The 18,738-nt window shown below is 37.5% G+C and overlaps 1 protein-coding gene across 1 annotated transcript in view; it reads left to right on the top strand.

Moving 5' to 3' along the window:
• Positions 1 to 15,654, top strand: part of LOC119877848 — a 28,379-nt gene extending 12,725 nt beyond the window's left edge. Inside the window, exon 8 of the mRNA XM_038583246.1 lies at positions 15,411 to 15,654. The gene's annotated coding sequence lies outside the window, so the exon portion shown is untranslated. The remainder of the gene's footprint in view (positions 1 to 15,410) is intronic.
• The last annotated feature ends 3,084 nt before the right edge of the window (positions 15,655 to 18,738 follow it).

Raw genomic sequence — 18,738 nt, 5'->3', positions numbered from 1 at the left:
TCTCCACCAACCCTCAGTTTGTTTCCTTGAGTTCAGCATCTCTTATGGTTTGATTCCCTCTCAATCTGCATCTTATTTTATTTTTCCTTCCCCTCCCCTACGTTCATCCCTTTGTTTCTTAAATTCCACACATGAGTGAGAGCAAATGGTACTTGTCTTTCTTTCTCTTACTGACTTGTTTCATTTAGCATAACACTGTCTAGTTGTATCCATGTCATTGCAAATGGCAAGATTTCATTCTTTTTGATGGCTGAGTAATATTCCATTATTTTCTTTATCCATCATCTGTTGATGGACATCTGGGCTCTTTCCGCAGTTTGGCTATTGTGGACATTGCTGCTATAAACATTGGTGTGCAGGTGTCCCAGCATTTCACTGCATCTGTATCTTTGGGGTAAATCCCCAGCAGTGCAATTGCTGGGTCTTACCGTAGCTCTAGTTTTAACTCTGTGAGGAACCTCCACCCAGTTTTCCAGAGTAGCTGCACCAGTTCACATTCCCACCAACACTGCAGAGGGTTCCCCTTTCTCCACATCCTCTCCAACATCTGTTGTTTCCTGTCTTGTTAATTTTCACCATTCTCACTGGTGTGAGGTGGGATCTCATTGTGGTTTTGATTTGTATTTCCCTGATGGCAAGAGATGCAGAGCATTTTCTCATGTGCTTGTTGACCATGTCTATGTCTTTGGTGAGATTTCTGTTCATGTCTTTTGCCCATTTCATGATTGGATTGTTTGTTTCTTTGCTGTTGAGTTTAATAAATTCTTTAAAGATCTTGGATACTAGCCCTTTATCTGATAGGTCATTGGCAAATACCTTCTCCCATTCTGTAGGTTGTCTTTTAGTTTTGTTGACTGTTTCTTTTGCTGTGAAGAAGCTTTTTATCTGATGAAGTCCCCATAGTTCATTTTTGCTTCTTTCCCTTGCCTTTGGAGACATGTCTAGCAAGAAATTGCTGTGGCTGAGATCAAAGAGAGTACTGTCTGTGTTCTCCTCTGGGATTTTGATGGATTCCTGTCTCACATTTAGGTCTTTCATCCACTCTGAGTTTATTTTTGTGTGTGGTGTAAGAAAGTGGTCCAGTTTCATTCTTCTGTATGTGGCTGTGCAATTTTCCCAGCACCATTTGTTGAAGATACTGTCTTTTAACAGAATAGAGAACCGAGAGTAGACCCACAACTCTATGGCCAACTAATCTTTGACAAAGCAGAAAGACTATCCAATGGAAAAAAAAAATCCATGTAATTTGAAAGTAGAAAAAACTAATGGTTTATGATTAAGGAAATATTTTAAGCTAATTTTTATAACACACTTCTTCAGAATTACTGATACAACACCCAACTTTGCTGAAGGCACTGTAGTACTGAGATTGCTTTGTATATAGATTAGGTAGTGCAGGGTTAGAAGGGGGGCAGAGAGTGGGGAGGAGATGCTTCAGAGCAGCATCCCAAGAAATCAAAGATCCTAATTTAGAAAGAAGGAGAAAATCACCTCCAAAACCACTAAACCAGAAACACACACACGTGCGCGCACGCACGCACACACACACACGAACCATGCTATACATGAAGAAAATTATATGAACAGAGTTAATAAGCAAACATTGACTAATACATACTTGACCCAAGACCCTAAACGCATGAACTGTAGACTGCTGCTATTTAAAAATTCAGATTTCTTAGCAGACAGATCAGGGATTTGTATTTTTACAAGATCTCCATGTGATTATCTGTGCATGATTATTCTGTACACCAAAGTTAGAAGACCAAATGTTAGAGAATGGAAAAGAAATAAAAATTAATGTAGTGATAAAGATGATAAAATAGCTTTATCTTTATGATACATTAATATCAAAAAAAGTATCAGTGAAATGATAAATAAGACCAACATTCCAAGGTTCTAGCTTTTTACAAGTAAGCAAGGTCATCATGGTAAAAATGGTGAGCTAAGAAATGGAATACTTAAATGTGTCTATTTTCAAATAAAAGGGTTACAATATATCAAATTTGACTACTGAAATGTCAAAAATAAAGCAGATTTATGATTATTGAGGAAGGTCTAAATATATACATATAGATACATAGGAAGGTAAGTTGACAGGTAAAGAGAGAAAGAGAGGAAAGGATATGGTCTCGTTTTTCCCAAATACAACAACAAAGGGGTAAAGCACACAATTGCACAGGAAAAGAAAAGGGACTGATTAATGAAAACCAATTAGGTTTAAGAAGTTTCTATTTTTTAAGAAGTTTCCTATGTTTTAGAAACACCAGAACTCTTCTGGTGAAGATCAAATGTCCGTTCCTCATAAAAAAGACCAATCTTTTCCTGTGTACTAACCTCATTGTCTGACAGATGTCAGATATTATAACATCGTTGTCATTGTGCATGTTTACATATAACTCAAGAACCAAAACATAAATAAACAAGTGCGACCACTGTGTGAGCCCCAGTACAAGAGTGATTCTGGCTTCAGCTTAGAGATTGGAAACAGATGTAAACATTAGTAATTATGCATGTTTTGGGCTTCCCTTCAAGCACAGAAACAGTTGCTTTAGAAATTGTGGGTGGAGCTGGCTCAACACAAACATTATTTGTCTTTCTGAAGTGGAGAATGAGAGATTAGAGTAAACGCAAGCACATTAATCATGAAATGAAGGTTTTTAGGAAGGGTACTTATTTGTGAACTTCTGGTGTCATCCCAAAATGAGAGTTTTAAAACTTGTTCAAGTTATTTTCCTATGTTTATAAATGAATATATCATAAGGTATATGCTATGGTATAACATCTGGATAATATAAGGTATCATATCTGAACGTGTAACATGTATAATAGATGCCGGATCATTATGGAGGGCCTTTGCTCTTTCCCACTGCCACATCTTGGCCATTCCAGGAAAATGGTATTTGGGCTTCATTTTCTGACATACAGATATGGCATTGGAAAAACAGTACCAGGTTACCCCCCCAGTAACGGTCGTTAACATGCATGCTAAAGCCAACATCCGTTTTCCGTTTTCTCGTTTGGAATTGGACTGCAATCTTTAGGTGATCATGCTACTCCTGGCCAGCTAACCACATTTCCCAGCCTCTCTTGTAGCTAAATATGATGAGGTTCTGGACAATTTCATGTAAGTGAACATAGATCTGATGCCCAGGAGGTCTCCTTAAATGAACGTCCTCCTTTCTTCACCCATGTGTAAATGAAGTCCCTTCAAGAACAGAAGTCACATGTGAAGATGGTGGTGGACATAGGTCATAGGTGGGAACCAGCGACTTAAAACACTGAGTGAGACCAGCGAAGATGCCACAGCAGCTTTGATGGCCTACCATCAGAATTCTATCATGTGATAGACAAATGAGCTTCTATCTTATTTCAACTGCTATTTAACGTTTGTTTATTTGTTTATTCTCAACCGAACAAAATTCTATACACAATACAGTTTCTTTTTTTTTTTTTTTAATTTTTTTAATTTTTATTTATTTATGATAGTCACAGAGAGAGAGAGAGAGAGGCAGAGACACAGGCAGAGGGAGAAGCAGGCTCCATGCACCGGGAGCCTGACGTGGGATTCGATCCCGGGTCTCCAGGATCGCGCCCTGGGCCAAAGGCAGGCGCTAAACCACTGCGCCACCCAGGGATCCCCACAATACAGTTTCAATTCAACCAGCCTGTATGGTATGTTTACTGTGGGCCAGGGGCTGTTCTCCTACTTGAGGCCGCAATGGTGAATGAGAATGGACATGTTTAGCCAACAGTCTGGTCAGCCAACTACAATCCCTGGGGCAAATCTCCCCACTCACTGATTTGGTAAACAAGATGTCATTGAAACCATGATTTTTATCATCTATTGCTGCTTTTCCACAGCAATTATGGACGTGAGTAACTATGACAGAGACCTCACGACCCACCACGCCTGCAATACTTACTATCTGGTGCTTTACAGAAAGAGTTCAACAAACCTGGTCTGGTAGGAGACAGACAAGCAAATAGACACTTACAACGTGTAGTATATTTTATGAGAAGGCCCTAGATGCTAGATAAAGGGCTCTGAATAACCTGGACTGGAGAGACCAGGAATACTTCCCAGAGATGGTGAAGTTGAGAATTAGCAGGGTTAGTAGGAGTGAGGTTGAACTTAGCAGGATAAGTAGGGGTGAACCAGATGAGTGACTCAATGAGAGCATTCTAAGTTGAGGAAACTATACAAGCTCAAAACCCAAAAGTGACAAGTGCTGTCAAATGGAATGAATATTGAAAAGTTCTCCCATACAAAATGGAAGAATAAAGCCAAACTTAGAAGTGCTTACAGAGGAAGCCACGAAGGATCCAGGATTCATCTCAGTAGAGCTTAGAAAAATTATAGTCATGATTTACTTGTTAGTGTGAATTTTACCAGGTATTTGCATCTTAAACTTTATTGTCTCTGATTTTAATTTAAAACAGAGGCATAATTTATTTTGGGAATGCAGTTAAATTAGATGCAAAGTGTATGAGAGAGTGTCAAGGAGAGAGAGCAGGTGCAGAACTTGCCCTTGAACCAACCTTGCCTAAGAGGCCAAAATTAAGCATGAATAACAAGCACTTGGGTTCCTTGCTGAATTACAGACCCCGAGATCCCCAACCTAGAGACTATGATTCAACGATCTGGGATTGGGTTCAGAAATTGGGATTTTAAACAAGTAAAAAAGGAATTCAATTAAACTGATCCAGAAGTGATTCTGCAAAATGCTGCTTTAGGGCAGACCCATACCTCAGAACCTTCTGGAACATTTGAAAAACTTAGAATCTTGAGTGAAATCCTGATCCGTGAATATAAACCTGAGAGTGCTGCACTTGAATCTATGCTTTAATAAGCTTTCCAGTTGATTCTGTTGTGTAATACAGTTTCTAAAGACATTTCTATACTTCTGGGTCTGTTGCACAAATTCATAAGCATTTCTGACAGTCACTGCACAGGGAAGAGAAGCAAGGAGCAGTGTCTCCAAGCCAGTACAGCAATGATGTGGACACGTACCAGCTGCCAACTCATGTCTCTTGACTGTTTTCTGTTCTTTCCCACCGTATGTGTCTTGGATCTCCCATCCTATTCCCGAGCCATTCCCGCCGTCCCAGCTCCACATAAAGAGGAAAATAGTCAATATGAGGCTGTGAACAGTCAGTTTTATTCAAGAACTGCTTTCTTTGCTCTAAGTTCTCGAGTCACTGTCCTTCCATTCCCAAATGTTGACTAATATGCTTTGATAACATCCCAGGTGCCTCTGGAACATTGCTTCTTAAAAAGCACCTTCGCATGCATTATCCCATTTGATCCTGAAAGACTTCGCAAAAGGCTCTTGCACTAGAGGTATGGGGTAGAGCATTCGCTTTCCAAATGAGGAAGGGAGTAGGAAACACTGGCATGCCTATAGCTGGTCAGAAGAGAAGCCCAGGTTCAAACCAAAATATTCTACAGCTTGAATATTTATGCATATTTAAGATAGTAGAAGAATGACCTGTTAAGAAATGACGCAGAGTAGATGTAAAACGCACACGCACACACACACACACACACACACACGTGTACACAGTCACACAAGGTTACAACAGCTATTTTGAGAAGAGGTTCTTTCTTATTTATTCCCAATCCTGCAGTCTCCCTAGCTATCAGTGAAGAATAGATGAGGTTCTGGAAAATCTCAGTTAACTCTCTCCGCTACTGGGATCTGCTCTAAATTATGTCCTCAAACCTAACAGCGAGCGGCCTGTCCTCTGTCACATAACATCGGACACGGTGTGGGGTCTCTATACCCCCATCAGTCTTGTCTTCTGATTGTCCCGATGAGTAAGGCAAGTTCTTCTCATGTATAGCTCATTTTTCAGTTGAGAAAAGAGAAACTGTTCTAGATATTTCAAGCAGAGAAAAGAGCACATAAAGAGAACTGGATTTAAAACTCTCATAAAGATACTGGAAGGGCTGGGGGAACACATGTGAAAGATGAGATTTAACGTAAGCAAATCAAACTCCTGACCTTCTGGACGTCCACAGGTGCCAACATGCAGGAGCTGACGCAGGGTGCTACTGCTGCTCCACCTGCTGGACCAGGGCCATTTACCCACTGGAGGCACCTCCACGAGCTGGGGTCGGGAGGGAGCCGACCGCCACTGTGGGGACCACCGATGGGCCTATAGAACCAGAAACAAGCTACTTTCCATCCTCCTCTTCCTTCTGATCTCGAGCCAGAGATCAGGTTCTTGGCAGAACCTAAATGGAAACCAGCTGACAGGGACTTGGGGAAAGCAATTTTCCGGTTCTAGCTTCATGTGATAAAAAGATGAGCACAGAAGGACAGTTAAGAAGGTTAGTGCCAACAGAAAATGGATGGCAAAAAAAAAAAAAAAAAAAAAGAAAATGGATGGCAGTACCTGGCCCATCAAGAAGATTAAAATAACCTTATATCTCATCTATTGAAAAGAATAAAGATGTAAAATAATAGCATTTGTAGCAAATAGGAATGTATTTAGTTAAAAAGCTGTATTGTAAGTCTTGTGAAGAATAGCTGAATTCTCTACATTATTACATGCTCCATTAAAATATGGTCAAAGAATTCCATGAGCACAATGACCTAAAACATTTTTAAAAGTCATAAAAATCAATGTTAATTTTTTAAAACTTGCTTTTGTTTACATAAAAAATTTTAAAAAGAATAAAAATATATTGTGCACTACATGTATAGATGTGTATATAAAATATGAATATAGACTTATTATTATAACTAAATTCAAACATCTTCCTGGATGTATATCTGAATATCGTATCTTACATGTTATATGTGTTTATATATAATACATATGTACATCTCCAGAAAGAGGTTTGAATTTAGTAATAATTTGGAATTTCAGTTGCGGGTGAAATTTTATTGGCCCAAAGACAAATATTTTTAGAACAGAACAGTACAGGATTCTGGGTATCCATTTCATGCACTGATTTGCACAGTCTACAAAATTTGAAACTGCTTAAAATCAAACCTATATGAACACGAAGGAGACATTTTACAGTCTTGATGTGAAATGAGAATCTCCTTCAAGTATCATGTACAGCTCTTACTCTCCAGTTACATTTACCTAAGAGATTTTCAGTTGTAGTCACTAGGTAGCTCAGCTTTGCACTTTAGCAATGACTTTGCACTCTTTTCCTTGGACTCTGTTTGGTCACAAGAATAGACTCGATCAGAAGGTAATTTTGGAGTCATCATCCTACACAGTTCCCATCACATCTTAAATTGTCACCTGGCTCTTTTCAGACATTTTTGAAAATAGCTATGATGAGGAAAATAGAAGTGCAGCCTAGCAAACATTATGTTATGTCTCAATTAAATTTGGCTAATAGTGCTCCCTTTTTTTTTACATGAGGTAATGCTGTGAAAATATGTCCTAAGAAAACTTTCTTCCTGGTAGACAATATGGTTATACACTCGAATAAATAGAAACAGGAAGATGCTTAAGAAACACATGTTTAGCCAATTTCCCCTTCTAGGCTTTGATAAAATCAGCAAGGCGAAATAACAAGTTTTTTTTTTTTTTTTTTTTTTTTAACAAGTTAAAATATACTGGAGATCTCCAATTCTCATGATAATGTAGATGACATTTATTATGCATTTGTTTCAGACCAAAATGATGCTTCACCAAATATTTTGGCCCCTTCAAAAGACTAATCATGGAGGGTTCAGAGGGTATGTGGGAACTTCCTGTACTTTCTTTTTTTTTTTTTTTTTCTTCCTGTACTTTCTGCTCAATTTTTCTGTAAACTGAAAATATATGGTAAACTTTGGGTGTGAACAAAAGGAAGAAAAGACACATGTGTGACTGGTGATGGAACATGCCAGACATCTGTGATTTTTGAATATGAACGTTATCAGAATCACCTGGAGGACATGTGCAATAGATTACTGCATTCAGCCTCCAGAGTTTCTGGGCACTATTTTATAAATTATGGAGGTATAATAAGTTTTGAATCATTTGATAATTGTTAATGCTTTACTTAATTTTTAAATATCGTTTGAAGTACTATAGGGAAGGTGACATAAAGCCATTATTTTATAAACATATTTAGGAGGAACTGTTTGTAGTTAATTCTAAATATATAGGAAATGTTATTTCTTTTGGGATTTTGTATTTGTTAGTTAAGACAGTAGTATTAAAATGTTAGGGCAGGGATGTCTGGGTGGCTCAGTCAGTTAAGTGTCTGCCTTTGGGGCAGCCCCGGTGGCTCAGCGGTTTAGCGCCTGCCTTCAGCCAAGGGCATGATCCTGGAGACCCGGGATCGAGTCCCATGTCAGGCTCCCTGCATGGAGCCTGCTTCTGTCTCTGCCTCTCTCTCTCTCTCTCTCTGTGTGTGTGTCTGTCATGAATAAATAAATAAAATCTTAAAAAAAAAAAAAAGTGTCTGCCTTTGGCTCAGGTTGTGATTCCAGGGTCCTGGGATAGAGCCCCTATTTTTCCCTCTCCTACTCCCTTTGCTTATGCTCTCTCTCTCTCTCTCCAATAAATAAATAAAATCTTTAAAAATTGTTTTAAAATAAAATGTTTCAAGAAAATATCCTCATAGTTCTTGGTAAGTTAATTATTATACAAAGTATAATAGAAGTGATAGCTCCATGAGCAAACACACAAATGTTTAGTCATCTGAAACATTCTAAATTTTCCCCAGTATTTTGGAAAACATTCACACTTCTTTTTTTTTTTTTAATTTTTATTTATTTATGATAGTCACAGAGAGAGAGAGAGAGAGAGGCAGAGACATAGGCAGAGGGAGAGGCAGGCTCCACGCACCGGGAGCCCGATGTGGGATTCAATCCCGGGTCTCCAGGATCGTGCCCTGGGCCAAGGGCAGGCGCTAAACCGCTGCACCACCCAGGGATCCCAACATTCACACTTCTATTGCTGTTCTGACTTAATGAGTCAACCCAACAGAAGAAGACAATTAAGGTACAAATTTCAGCTCCATGAAATAGAGATATAGGCTGATAAAAACCTCTGTCACTGTCATCTACATAGAACTACCCAATTCCACCAATCCTCTTAATCCAGTTTCTCACATGCACAAGAATGGATGATTCCTTGAATTATGTTACTTATGAAACTTTGTCCTGTCCCCTTATTGCCCATGGCAACCGATACTTCCAGCTTTGTTCTTTTTGCCTAAGCTTATCTATTTGGGGTCTTTTGTGATTTGAGTTGAATTCTAGGATTTTTTTTTTTTCTTTGGAAAATGTAATTGGGTGTTTGATAGAAATTGCATTGAATCTACACATTCCCGTGGGTAACATTTATTATTTTCCATTTTCCACGAGTCAATGAGAAGTGGATAATGTGGTCCAGATCCATTAGATTTTCCTTGGGATCCCTCACTTGTCTGTGTTCAGCTGGTTGGTTCCTGTTGAGGAACTGTGTTGTCCTTCCTGTGGTCTCTGATCTTCCAAATGGTCATCCTGGATGTGTTGTTCATGATGGTACAGATTTCCATGAAACAATGGAAGTGCTTAAGTCTCCTCGAGCTCTGAGAATGGATGTGTCGTTTGAATACTTCCATCATAGTCTATTGGCCAAAGCGAGTCAGGGATCAGGGAAATAGAGTCCACTTCTTGACTGGAAAACTTGTAATGTTACAATGCAAAAGGTATGCATAGAGACAGAAGAGATGAATTCAGCCATTTTTTGTGTGTGTGTGGTCAATTTACCACAGTATTTTTCTCCAAATACAGGCAAAAATCACAAACATAAGTTCAGAATAAATCATCAAGTGAATTGTGAAGTAGATGAGACATATCTGAATTTCAAAATGACATTAAACCAGATAATTTCTGTAATACATGTGGAAAAGATGGTGGCACGCAGCTCTGGGTTGAGGCAGCAGTTAGATCGATTTGTAATAAGATAAATGGCCATCTCCAAACATATTTATTTATAGAAAAGTGTCAAAGAGACATGTTCAGTGACAGAACATAAGGCTTTCTTCCCAGTCAGGTTCTATGTAACACTTACCACCATTTATAAATGACTTGTATAAAAACATGATCCTCCAAATAGAAAATGACATGAATCTGGAAGGAAGAGATAGTATTCTGGATGACAGTATTAGCGCCCAAAAAGACCTTGACAGGATGAAATGGGGATCGAATTAAATGTGGCAAGTTTTAACATAGATAAATTTAAGGCATAGCCATAAAGTTGAAATCTCAAAATGTCCAATTATACACTGGTTTAGCTGGATAAGCATCTTAAGGGCTTTAGTGAACAGCTGCCCTAATAATAATCAACAGTGTATGCAATTTACATAAAACATCTGTGAATATAGGTCACATTAGTATATGAACTATGTATATTCTAGAATAAAGTAATACTCTTCTCCTCCAAACCTCAAGACTTACTTTGACTTCACTCTACAATTATGCTGTTGAATATAATAGTGATAATTATTTTTAGCACTAATTTTGATTCTGAGTTTCAGTTAATTCTCAGTGCCATTTGAAAATCAACTCCTCTGGGCATCTAAATTCTCATCAATTAGTAAAAGAGCCCTAAAAATGGTAATATTCTGAGTCAAATAGCAGATATTGTAAGTATCACAGCTTCTGATTATAAAGTAATAAAATTAGAAATTAATAGCAGAGTTTATTCATATTTTAGAAACCAAAATAAGAAAAACATATCTAGGTTTTGTACTATTAATAGAGAGATTAAATGTTAAAAGATTCAATGACTCACTAACTTTAATCGCAATTATATATTACATAAAAAATGATGACATAGGGCCAAGTGTAGACTCAGAGGAAAATATACAGAAAGGTATTATTTTATTTTATTTTATTTTATTTTATTTTATTTTTTTTTTTAATTTTTATTTATTTGTGATAGTCACAGAGAGAGAGAGAGAATGAGGCAGAGACACAGGCAGAGAGAGAAGCAGGCTCCATGCACCGGGAGCCCGACATGGGATTCGATCCCGGGTCTCCAGGATCGCACCCTGGGCCAAAGGCAGGCGCCAAACCGCTGCGCCACCCAGGGATCCCCGAAAGGTATTATTTTAAATTTAAAAGGAAAGGGTAAACTTCTGCCTTCAGCTTAAGATGTGGAAAGCCGAAATAGGGATCCCTAGGTGGCGCAGCGGTTTGGCGCCTGCCTTCAGCCTAGGGCGCGATCCTGGAGACCCGGGATCGAATCCCACATCGGGCTCCCAGTGCATGGAGCCTGCTTCTCCCTCTGCCTGTGTCTCTGCCTCTCTCTCTCTGTGACTATCATAAATAAATAAAAATTAAAAAAAAAAAAAAAAAAAGAAAGCCGAAATAATGTAAATCCTACCCTGAGAAAAAGGAAAATTCATTATACTTTAGAAAATCATTACTTTTCCTGAATCCAGTGGATCAGTGAAATCTTAGGGCAGCCACTTTACAGACTTCTGAACACTGGAATATCAATAGGGTCATTGAGAAATTATCCTCAACCCTTGAGTGAAAAAGCTTTGAACCCCTAAAACCCAGGGAACACAGGGCATGCCTAACATTGAGGCTGGAGGACAACTAAAAAAACCCCGACCCTCAGTAGAATGTAGCAAACACCAAGTATCATGCAACAGCAATTTATTGCTTAATGAAAGACAAGAACATAGGTGAATCTTTGACGGGGCACACTCATAAAGGGAAAATCTAAAGATGCCAGTGAAGGAAACTTTGAGGAAAACATTCTGGCCAGGCTCACAAGTATGAGAAATTCTAAAGGATTCTGGAGCCAGTGGTAACCATGACAACACTAAAACTCAAACCCAGCTCAACTCTGAATCAGATTGACCCAACCCTAAAACTGACAGCCAAGACAAAGTCTGGTGTAGGATTTACCATAGTAATTGCTCTATATGCCCTTAAAAACAATGTCTATGCTAGGTATGAAACATTCACTATGGCAAGTCATATTCCAGGCTTAAAAAAACTAAACTTCAACAATTAAAACAACTGAAATCAAACAAAGTTGACTAAAGTAGAGTTTGATTAGACATCAATAATCAGGATATCTGAAACATCCTCAAATATTTGTAAATAAAACAGCACACTTCTCTATATTCCATGGGTTACTAAGGGAGTAAAAAGAGAAAATTGAAAATGTTTTGTATGGATTGACAATAAAACACTACATATCAAAATTGTGATGCCCTAATAAATAAATAGTTAAAGGAAAATTTATGGAAAAGACACAAATATTAGAAAATAAGAATTATCTTAAGTCAATGATCTATAAATTCATTTTAAGAAACAAATATAACAAGAATAAATTAACCCAAAGTAAGGAGAAGAAATGAGATAAATATAAGAGCAGAGATAAATTAATTTTAAATAAGCAGTAAAATATGAATGTAACCAAAAGATTGTTCTTTGAAAGGAGCAATAAAATTGACAAATATTTAGCCTGACTATCCAAGAAAAAAAGGAGAGAAGAAGCAAATTACCAACAACAATAATGAAAAAAGGGATAATATTAAAATCCAAGAATAATGAAGAAACAACCTAAATGACCCTGCTTGTAAATTTATCTTTAGTTTAAAAATCTTTTCACATGTTTAGGTTCTGGTTTGGTGTAAGAAGTTTAGAAGTCACCATGACATCCTAACAAGTAGTAAAAGCTAAATAGAGGAAAAATGAACAACTATTCTTGGATCCATAAGCTAGGAAATAAGGAACAAGAAATATAGAGAAAGGGAAAATATATAATTATTTAATGCATTATTTTATAAAGAGGAAAATCTAAAGATAACAATTATAGGAAAATAAAAAATAAATTTGAAATATATAGAAAATTTATAGACAGAATATAATTTGAGAGACAGATTAGTATATAGACTAAAATATATTTATTTTTAAAACTAGACAAACCATAGGCAAATCAAAAAATGAAAGCAAACAAATTCATTTTGGAAAAGGTGATATGAAAAAGAAACAAACATACTCAATTATAATTAAATTAAACAGAAGATAGCAATGAAATTAATGATTTATTTGTCAAGTAAAACTTTCAAAATTAGATGAGCAAAAATTTAAAAGAGATAAATTAGATAAATTATTATATAGATAAATTAGATAAATTGTCATGAAAAATCGGAGATCTACTAAATATCTCTTGATCTCAGGTAGTTTTATTAGCAATTGATCCCAAGCTTCCAAATGAGAGAAAAATAGTTCTCTAATATTCACGGTTCTTCAACACAGAAAGTGGAAAGAGTAAACTAAAAGAATAAATCCAAAGCCTAGCTCTTTTTCTAAAAGTCTAAAATCTAAACATTTTAAAATTTAAGCCAGAATTAAAAGAGTAAGTAAATACAAATAAGTAATTGGAAACCACCTACTCTGGAGTCCTTTTTATCTTCCCAAACTCTTATTTTGTGTTCATTCTAATTCTTCAGAAACATGTTCCACACACACACACACAGGGTCAGAGCACATCCCCAGGACCAACCCATCATTAGTCCCGTCGGCTGGACACAGTGACAGGTGGAATTTAAGCAAGAACTGTAGGGACCTTCCCTGTTACATGGAGGCTGTGGGTGGACAGGCCTTCTCTCTCTGGGGTTGCTTGCTTGCCTGGGAGGATGTGAGGCTCATCACCTCCATGGCCATCGCGGAGGCTTCCTGACTCCAAGGTGTTGAAGGAGACCAGTGCGCACAGAGCCCAGCAGTAGAAGGAGACAGAGCTGCTGAGCCTCCCCAACCAGCCTCAGGCTGCTCTAGCCAACGTAGGTGTTCTTACCGGTTCTTGCTTTTGCTTATATTAGTTTAAAATTTCCTCCTACGCTTTTTCAGTTGGAAGGGGGCCACTCCGACCTACATATCAACAATAAGGAAATACTTCTTAAACTCTGAATGTAACTTTACACTTAGATTAAAATTCACATTGAATATACGTTTCCATTTGCATTACGTAAAACATTGAAATAGGAATAGAGTTTGCAGACTCAAGGGATGTTTTCTGTATTTCTCAACTTTTCTATTGTTTTAAATTTGAATGTCTTTTTTTAAATATTAAAAGATAGGAAAACATAAAATCATGCACAGAATGCTATCTTTCATAACTGCTGGAAGTACATAATTTAATTTTTAAATCTATCAACATCTGCAAGAAATCAGACTGCACTTTATAATTTGATTTTAATTTTTAATTTCATCTTTTTTTTTTTTCCAAAGGCTAGTCAGGGCAATAGTGAGAAGAGGTGAAAGAACAAAAAGTTTGATCTATAACTGACTGTGAAAAATCAATTGTAATAACTCACTATGTCTCAACCAGTTCAAACTATACTATGTCTTATTTTGTGTGTATGTGTGAATTATCTTTCGATTACAACTATTTTTTTTAATCATTATATTAACTTATTTCCTAATGTACTCTGGGCTTTAGTATGACAACTTAACGGGTTATGGTCTCAACTCTTCTAATATTAATTATTGCTGTATTTGTTTTCATCTCATTTTCTCTGTTTTCAGGAATAGGGCTGCTAATTTTATATGATCTAGCATGATTTTTGGATTTTTCCTAAAAGTTATCATCTAGTGCATTACTCAATGGCCCATTGTGTGGGTAAAAATACCCAAAAATTTTAGGTAGTTTTTTCTTAATTTAAGTTTTTTTGTTGAAGTACATTTTGACATTAGCATCTTATCAATGAAATAGCCTTCCTTTTTTTTTTTTTATTGGTGTTCAATTTACCAACATACAGAATAACCCCCAGTGCCCGTCACCCAATCACTCCCACCCCCCGCCCTCCTCCCCTTCTACCACCCCTAGTTCATTTCCCAGAGTTAGCAGTCTTTACGTTATGTCTCCCTTTCTGATATTCCCACACATTTCTTCTCCCTTCCCTTATATTCCCTTTCACTATTATTTATATTCCCCACATGAATGAGAACATACAATGTTTGTCCTTCTCCGACTGACTTACTTCACTCAGCTATCCTTCCTAACATTAGAAATTTACTGTCACTCTAAATCCTCTCTACCTTTAATCTATTACCAGGCAGGGAAGCCATGCTTTTGCTTTTTTTCTGTCTTGATTTTATTTAATTTTAAACATCTTTAAAGTGCACAAATATGAAATCATAAGTCTTTTCTCACTGTGGATATTATTTAATTTGTAAATTCTTTAGTCATCATTTTAGTTTACTCAGTGCTTTAGTTATTTTCAAAAATTTCCATAACAAAAGATTCAAAAATGTAATATTGATAAACAAATTGCGCCCAGTAGAGAGTCACACAAAACAGAGATGAACTAAAAATTACCAATTTCATCATCAAGAAATGATTGCTTTTCAGGTATTTGCAAATCTCGTCTATCTGTATATGCATTGTAATAGACATATAAAGTTAACAAATGTATATGCTTTCTTTTTTTAAAGATTTCTTTATTTTGAGAGAGAGAGAGAGTGAGCGCAGGTCCGGGGCGGGCCAGAGGGAGAGAATCTTCCAGCAGCTCCTGCGAGCACAGAGCCAGCTCCCACACATGAGACCATGACCTGAGCCTCACTGACTGAGCCACCCGGTGCCGCAATTTACCTGGGTTCTTTAGTCATTCGTATACGCTTCAAATCCATCTTCACTTCCATGTGGTTCTATAATCATAAATAAGATATGTAGAAACAACTGTTTTGCATCGTGTCTTAACTTCAGGGTAAACAATATGCAATGCAAGCCAGTTTATTCAAATAGAGAAAAGCTTCTGTTTAATGCACTTTTCATTCATAACTGATGACATTAGAGGCTGAGTTTGCTCTGGGGACATTTGACGAAGAGCAAGCTTACGCTGCGTATTATGTCTGGCAAACCCGAGTAACGTCTTCCCTGTGGATTCAGCACCTTTATTGGCCTGCAATTATTTCAGAAAAACAGATGTGTTTGGTCCAATCCCCATGAGGAATTTTATAGATTTGGCTTTTTTTCTAAAGCCTTCCAATCTAAGGGCACCGACAGTTGGTCCCCCCGCGGTGCCACCCTGAGACACAGCCGCTCCCAGCCCCCGGCCCTGAGGGTTCTGGGCTGTGCTCTTCTGTCCCTGCCCTTCTCACAGGACGTTGCCATAAACTCACAGTTGGCAGCTGCGTACGGGCAGTGGCTCTGCCCCATGCGTGCCCCCACATAGCCACGGCCGGCCTCGGTGTCCTGTGGCCTGCGGCTGACCAGCAGCACAGCGGCTTGACAGCGGTGTGCGTGGGGCCCCGGCTCCTGGAAAATGGGAGGACGGGGAGCTGAGTCTGGGCTGCCTGCTGGGTGATTTGACACCAGCTGGCTTTTCTTAATAATGGGAAATGTAAACCACAAATTGGAGGCAGCGAACATAGTGATCAAAAATGTGATTTTTATAAAAAGCACTATTGTCATTATCTCACGGTTTGGCTTCTTCAGGAGGACCACACAAGTTTCACAGAAAGACCATTGTGAGAATCAATAGCCAATTGTGTGCGGCGCAGCACAGATATCATGCAAGGTTTTGGATCAGACCATTTTTCTCTTTTTTTCCAAGTTGAAGAAGTGTGCTAACTCAGTGTGATTCGGCTTGCTCCCCTCCTCTCACATCTTCCAAGGGCCTTGAAGGGCTCTAAGGTCATAGTAAAATGGGAAGGATAACATTTCTGCTATCTAACACAAGTGGGGATTTCTGCAAGAAATTATAAGGATGAAAAAATGTCTAATGAATTTTAAACACGTACATAGGCATTACGTAGTGATCGTGAGTCAAAACCCCACCTTACTGGGTATTTTGTTACTGTGTTTCTTGATTCTGTATTATTTTAATCATTTATCCCTCCTGTGCCCAAATATACAGCCATAAAATTGTGTCTATTTTTGTGGGCTTTTAGTGTTTTCCAAGAAAATTAATGATATTAGGAATTGAAGGCACTATTCGAATATTTTCCTTTCTTTTAAGATTGATTGATTGATTGATTGATTCAACAGAGAGAGAGAGAGAAAGTGGGGAAGTGGAAGAGAGAGAGGGAGAAACAGACTCCTGCCTGAGCAGGGTGCCCAGTGAAGGGGTTATCCCAGGACCCTGAGATCACGACCTGAGCTGAAGTCAAGAGTCAGACACTTAACCAACTGAGGCACCCAGGAGCCCCTGGAATATTTTGTACACCTATGGAAACGTGTCTTCATTGGTACTAGTTATTAGTTAGAATTGTGCCTTTAACATTGTGGAAACTGTCAGCAAAATATTTCATTTCTCAAGGATATCGATAGTCAATATTGGGTTGTCGCTTCAATAAGTATATTCTTACCAAAATCATAGGATGAATCTTTGTGTCTGTAAATCTTGCCTTATTTTTATATTAGTGTTTAATCAGGAACTTTATGATATAATGTTTATGTTTTGCTTAACAAAAACCTAAATCTATTCTGAGCATCTTGCTGAGTTGGTCCTATGTCTACATGGAGTGATATTATAGATGGGGGAGGGTCCTATAATCAGAAACCTTCTTCCTCTATAACTACATTCTTTGGAAATTATTAGTTTAGGTTAAGTGCCCTCTAGAAGAAGGAGCGCTGTGAGTCATTACTAATCTTTCCAGTTTATTCTGAGAGTGGATTTTGATGGGGGTAAAAATGGAGAATATACAAATCCTGCCTCACTCCCCACTACTCCCCACCTCATTGCTGGGGCAGGTAAGTGGACCATAGTATGCCCAAGTTTAAGGAAATAGACTAAGTTAGAATCCTTCGGCAGTTATTGATAGATGTCATGATGCTTTATAATGGAGTATGAACTAGAGAGGGAGAAACCGAACAGGAAATCAAGGATGTCAAAATCTGTCGTATAATAAGTGTTTTTTCAGTTTCAACTAGTTTGTCTTTCACCACAGGCAGCTTTAAATAATAACCTTGCTGATTTCCAAGGAACAAAATTAACAAACAGAAGATAATGTCAGCCTGATAAAAATATTCCCACATAACAATTGTGTCCTTCAGTTCGAGTTTTCTTTTTGCTGTTAACTCCAGTCAAATACAGCCAGACTTACTGTTCTTACTAAATATTTCCTTTTTTGAAATAGCTTTAGAATCCAATGTTTTCTCCAGATTACTTAGTGAAGATAAAGTGCAGATTTGTTGGTCTTATTTAAAGTGAAATTTAATGTTATATGAACGTATTTTCACCATGTCAAATCAACTCAGTCTGTAAGAGCAAACTCTGACAACTGAAAAGGTTTTTCTGAATCTTGTTTACACTCACAATTGAGTGATAAAACTATCAGATTAGAAAAGGAAAAAAAAATGTTTGCAAACAATTCCAAGCTAGAAAGGGAAATAGATTTTTTATTTAATTGTAGTATCGTGAACTCCATAATGGAAGAAGACACGCTAAAAAAAGCTCTTAAATCCAATTAAGATAATTAAATGTTCACACAATTTTATTAACCATTAGCTTAAAAAAAAAAATGACTGCCTAACCAAAGTTAGGAAACTAGGAGAGTAGGCTTCAAATATTCTCTCTTAAGATGCCCGAAAGTCACTCCTGTGTAGTATGTAATCAAACACATTGTGTCTTGTTCCTTCATTATAATTGTTTCAGAAATGTTTAAAGTCTGCTTATTACATGATTTAACATAGCATGACCTTCCTTGACCACCCAATGCTCCATGTTCTCACCTTGCTATTACTCCTTTCACACGTACCATTAGCTTCCTTATATTGCTAATTATAATCTAGAGGATTCATATCTTAACTATTGAATTG

Source organism: Canis lupus, chromosome 33, assembly GCF_011100685.1.
Source record: "Canis lupus familiaris isolate Mischka breed German Shepherd chromosome 33, alternate assembly UU_Cfam_GSD_1.0, whole genome shotgun sequence".
Lineage (NCBI taxonomy): Eukaryota > Metazoa > Chordata > Mammalia > Carnivora > Canidae > Canis > Canis lupus.
Note: the sequence above shows the minus strand (reverse complement) of the source record. Positions and strands in the feature narration are given on the sequence as shown.